Raw genomic sequence first — 6,024 nt, forward strand, 5'->3', positions numbered from 1 at the left:
CGCCGGGATGATGAAGATGGCCACCGGAGAGGGATTCCCCCCGGGCAGGGTGCCGGAACGGGTCTAGATTGGTTTTCGGTGGCTACGGAGGCTTCTGGCGGCGAACACCCAATCTAGGTTTCTTTCTGGAAGTTTTGGGGTTATATAAGAGGTGTTGGAGTTGTGAACAAGTTAGGGGGGTCCCGAGGCGGCCACGAGGCAGGGGGGCGCGCCCAGGAGGGTAGGGCGCGCACCTACCCTCATGGTGGCCTCGGGACTCTTTTGGCCCACCTCCGGTACTCCGCGGGCTTCTTCTGGTCCAAAAATGATCTCCGTGAAGTTTCAGGTCAATTGGACTCCGTTTGATTTTCCTTTTCTGCGTAGTTAAAAACAAAGAAAAAACAGAAACTGGCTCTAGGTTACTAGGTTAGTCCCAAAAATCATATTAAATAGCATATTAATGCATATAAAACATCCAAGGTTGATAATATAATAGCATGGAACAATCAAAAATTATAGATATGTTGGAGACGTATCATGTACAAACTAATCATGGTTGGTTGTGTCCCCGGTTATGGACATCTTGAGTATCTGGTTCTTGGATTATCATGTGTATCTCATCACTCTAAATTAATTTGTTCGGATGTTAATTACTTTTAATTGGGATTGAGAGGGGGATTTACCTTCTCAATGTTTTCAACAAACTTTGTAGTTAAATAAAATATATTTCTTTGCAGTAGGGAAAAATTTGCTTTTCGCAAAACTTTAAAACTTAGAGCTTTTCCACCAGCCAAATATGCATGTAGAGATAGCTATTATTCATCATTATCCTATGGTGTGAATTTGTCAGTACATTCAATGTACTGACCCTTTGTGGCTGCAACGTCTCATGTTGCAGGATTATCTTACGACGAGTAAGTGATATGTTAGGGTTATGATTTCTACACTCAACTTTGCCGTTGGTGTTGATGGGAATCCACAACCTTGTTGTTACTTCCGCTATTTGGATTGAGGTAATAGTATTTATGTTACTTTATACATGTGATTTACCTCTGTTATAAATCCTCGAGTACTATGTGTGTTAGCATACTGATCCAGGGATGATACTTAAGCACAGAGACTTGACCGTCTGAGGTCGGGTCACTACAAGATGGTATCAGAGCACATATTGACTATAGGACGTGGCCCCTAGAAACTGGCAAGCCCATAGGAAAGATTTTCTCTACAACTTCACTTTTCAAAAAGATCTTTTACCTGTCTTCTCTTCTGAGCTTATTCAAATATTCCTTTTTAGTGAGACTATGCCCCTTTTCCCCTTTTGACCACGCGAAGATTCGACTGATGAGATCACTCCAAGAAGTACAAGATATCGTACAACTAAGACCACTTCGGAATGAAGAGATTTTACCGTGCATTACAATAATGGAAACTACAATGGTTGAAGACTCCGAAGACTAGGAGAATTTGAAGGCTCCGAAAAATTCCCAGAATGAAGTGATTTGGAAGGCTCTGAATATGGATCCATTTAAGTTATTCTCGGACCCTTCTGAATTTCTTTACTAAAGAATCCCTGGCTTACATATTTTAGATGAAGAGCTTCACCCGAACCAAAGACAACACTACGAAGACTTTTCCTATGATCCAACTTTATGGAATTTGTCAGACTATTGAAGTTGTCGATAACGGAGATGAAGGTGTGTCAGAGAAAGACTGGAGCATGTGACCAACTTTTGTCAAGAAGACCCTAAGGCAGGAGATGTCAACTATGCAATGATAGCTCATGGCAATAACATGGGCATAAACACAGTTATCCATGATGTTATCGCCCGCTTATGTTATTGTCACTGTGCTGAGTTAAGCATGCATTTCATTGGGAGGATTGGATGACAAAAGGGCTAATGGAGCATCTATCAGCAAAAGATGAAGTTTTAACCTTAGCTAGTGTATCACCAGGATCTGGAGTATTACATCAAGAATTTTAAGATGGACCTTCAGGAAGCTGTATTTGACAAGGAATCATTTCGTGAAAAACTCAGGACCTAGAAGCTGAAAGTAGCCAAGTTGGGGAAGCAAAACCTCGAGATACCGGAGACTCGTCCGGAACTGAAGGACAGTAGGACATGGTTCATGCCAAGGATGTTGAGACCCAGAAAATTGGAACCCAACTACTAAAATATTAAAGGACGCCACGAGAGACTTCGCATCAAAAGAGATGATCTGGCAAAAGAACTTGAGAAGGACAAGCACGATCGGAAGAGGCCATCGGAGACATGAACAAGACCTCAAGAGTTTGATGACTTTGAAGATTTATTGACCATTAGAAGACCAAACCCATATTATATACCTACGTTCGATACGACGTTTGTGAGCTGTCATTTGTTTGATGTTTTCCTGACAACCACAAATAAAATCTGTCTTTCAAAACTATTGCTTGTATTGTGTGTATCCCTCTTTGTCTCTCTTATCTCACGCCAAAACCCATGGACCCAATAGAGGATGAATGGAGAAGAACTCATGTTTCCTGGACCGATAAGTCAATTGGAGATGGACCAATGGATTCAGAACATGGAAGATCACATGAAGAATAACTCTATAGTTGGGAAGGATATGACCCAGCATGCTCTTTAGTGCTTTGAAGGAGGTGCTGCTACTTGGTGGATGATGTACCAAACTATCAATGGATGGCAAGGAGTAACCACTTGGAAAGAATTTAAGTTGACTTTGCCAAAGTCTCGGCTTGTGTCCCAGAAGTTGAAGCCTTATGGAAATGATGTGAAGAAACATTGTGCATGTAAGCTCTGTGGATAAATAGGACACACCCATAAAGAACACAAGGGTGAATGCCCTAATTGTGAAGGAAGTCACCCAGCTGAAGAATGCCCAACTAGGAAGATTACTTGTTTCTTGTGTGAAGGGACTACCCACTAGCTTGCTCGGTGTCACATTTACCCCATGGTACAGAGAACCATCCAGCAGAAGAAAGAAGCAATGAAAGGAGCCCTCATGGAAATTTTAGAAGAACCAGTGATGAAGGAAGATGTCGAGGACACACACAAAGGAAACAGAATTAAAGCCTGCACCAAGCCATGCTATTCATGTGGAGAAGGACACTTCTCCCAAAATTGTCTAAATGGGGACCCAGTAGAATTCCCGACAGAGTAAGTAGAGTATGACCCACAGGAAATAGAAGCCCTGATTGGCACGGAAAAGTCCAGGAAGAGGAATAGATTGGATTCCAGGAACAACCCAATTTCTACAAAGAAGGACCTGAGTCATATCACATGTTTTGGGTGCAAAAATTCAGGACACTACTTCAATGATTTCCCAAAAGGGAATATGAGGACCCCAGGAGGCTATATAATCACAAGGAAACCTCGAGACTTGTGAGAAGTAATATGTTTTCGTTGTGATGAAGCAGGGCACTTTGCCAGAGAATGTCCCAAGGAGGAGACTTGTGATAAATAGTTGATTTGCAACGAGAAATTTAGTAGTAGTAGTGTGGACTTTTCTTTTCATTAGTGAGGTGTTGAGTTGAGGCATGTAATGGGAATGCAGGAGATTGCAAGAATTTGATAATCAATAAAGTTAGCATCATTGGTACTAATTTGGATTTTATGAGTAGTTACTCTATGAAGAAAGATTTCGACCATTTTCAAGGATATGAGAAATATGGTCTATGTAAGACTTTGTACATTTCAAGGGTGGTAGTACCCTGTGAGGACACTGGACCCCTGGAGAAGATAATGATATTCCACGAAGTGGACTTTGGACAAAGTAAGTATGAGTTTTAATCTTGATATGTGGGATACCCCAAGAGTATGAAGGGATGAAGTACTATTGGATATAAAGGAGGTATGATGTTGTAAATATGGAGCAATTGTAACTCCATGATGAGTCTGAGTAATCCCGTCTTAGTTTGGTACCAATAGAAGGAAGGGGGCAGTACAAATGGATGGATTTAAGAATGCTAGGAAGCTGGATGTTGGAATAATGATGAGTTGCCCCCGAGGATGAGTACAAGGATTACAAGTGATGAGATGGGCCAGAACCCACAGGCTCCAGGACCTGCCAAGAAGCAAGCACACTCTTGCTAAAGGAAAAACCCTGGAAGAAGATACGACTTTATCAATAGATGATTTTATAGGAGTAACGCAAAACCTGAGAGTTGTGAAGGGATGATAGATGTTTGTTTGGCTTGCAGAATCAATGGATTCATCCGAACTTGGTTCGTCGACAAGAGAAATTATGCAATACTTGTGAGGATGACCGAGTGTTAGAATGAAAGATTCGCTAAACCATATACAAGGTAATGATTTGGGTGCGGGATGGATTGATCACCATACCGACTTACTCTTTTTATTCACCTTGCTGTATGGGATGGTAAATCTGAGTGACTTACATATAGTTGAGAGACGACGATCAAAACCTTGTTTAAACCTTAGAATGGTATGAAATTTTTTCCCTTGTACAAGGCAGCTGTTCCCAATCATAGGTTATACGGTGAGGTTCAACCCAGACCCATTTCCTGCAGGAGAGACCATAAATGGTTGATCACCATGAGATATCGATAGTTGTTAGAATTGGCGCCAGACCCGTCAGCTAAGAAGACCAAGTCACAGAAGGACCTTACCAAGAGGAAAGGATAGAAGAATTGCGGTAAAGGTTATGCCACTACCGAAAGAGCCAGAGTAGTAATTTCCCCGAGGATCTGAGAAAACTGACCCTGTCAACAATAAGGATGGAGTCTATGAGTGATGATGGAACCATAACCATGTTTCTAAGGGTGGTAGCACCCTCAGACCCCCTGTGATGATTGATGGATTTTGAGAAGACCCCGACCCTAACCTATTTCTTTCTAGCCTCTTCGAATCTCGAGGACGAGATTCATTTTAAGGGTGGTAGGTTTGTAACATCCCAAAATTCTAAATTTTGGAATGTTATATTAAATAGATAGTTTTGATTGTTTGTTCGATTGATTGGGTGAAATTGAGTGAAATTCAAAACTTTTTGGAAGTTAAATGAGAGGGAATAAAAGGACTTTCCCAAACTTCCATTTTGCATTTATGATCTTCGTGAATTCAAATGCATTTCAAATACAAAACCCTAGAGAGAAGATGATATGACTTCTTCCATTTAAATAAATGAAAAGGGTTTTGAAAAGATTTGAATTCCATATGGAAATATTTCAAATTCAGAAACTCTAAGCAACACAATGATTTTCATGAGAGAAGATAAAATGACTTCTTCAAAACCTACGAAATACGAGTTAGGAGTTTCAAAGAATCAAATTTAAATTATTTTCAATTTGGAGTTATTTGGATTTTATTCAAATTATGTTTTCTCCAAAAATAAAATATATGGAAACCATAGAAAATTGGAGAGAAATAAATTTGAAACCATTTTGGTATTTTTAAAATGATTTTTATTGGATTTTATTAGAGCTGTAGCACTGTTTGATTTATTTGAATTTTTATGAATTTTATTAGATGTTAGAAAAATGTTCATGTTGAAGAAAATATTTTTCTGAAAATTTTGATATATTATATGCCTATATAATATATTTTTTATTTTCTTTTATTTTTTTATTTGTTTTCTTGTCTGTGTTAAAAAAAACTTTCCCGCTGCCGAACCGGGCCGGCCCAACAGGACGCGGCCCAGCCCAGCCGCGCTCGTCACCGACCCCGGGCAGGAGTCCCTCTGCCGCACGCTGATGTCTACTACACAACCTTCTTCTTGTAGACGTTGTTGGGCCTCCAAGTGCAGAGGTTTGTAGGACAGTAGCAAATTTCCCTCAAGTGGATGACCTAAGTTTTAACAATCCGTAGGAGGCATAGGATGAAGATGGTCTCTCTCAAGCAACCCTGCAACCAAATAACAAAAAGTCTCTTTTGTCCCCAACACACCTAATACAATGGTAAATTGTATAGGTGCACTAGTTCGGCGAAGAGATGGTGATACAAGTGGTATATGGATAGTAGATAATGGTTTTTGTAATCTGACAATATAAAAACAGCAAGGTAAATAATGGTAAAAGTGAGCATAAAC

This window comes from Triticum aestivum, chromosome 2A (genome assembly GCF_018294505.1).
Source record: "Triticum aestivum cultivar Chinese Spring chromosome 2A, IWGSC CS RefSeq v2.1, whole genome shotgun sequence".
Taxonomy (NCBI): domain Eukaryota; kingdom Viridiplantae; phylum Streptophyta; class Magnoliopsida; order Poales; family Poaceae; genus Triticum; species Triticum aestivum.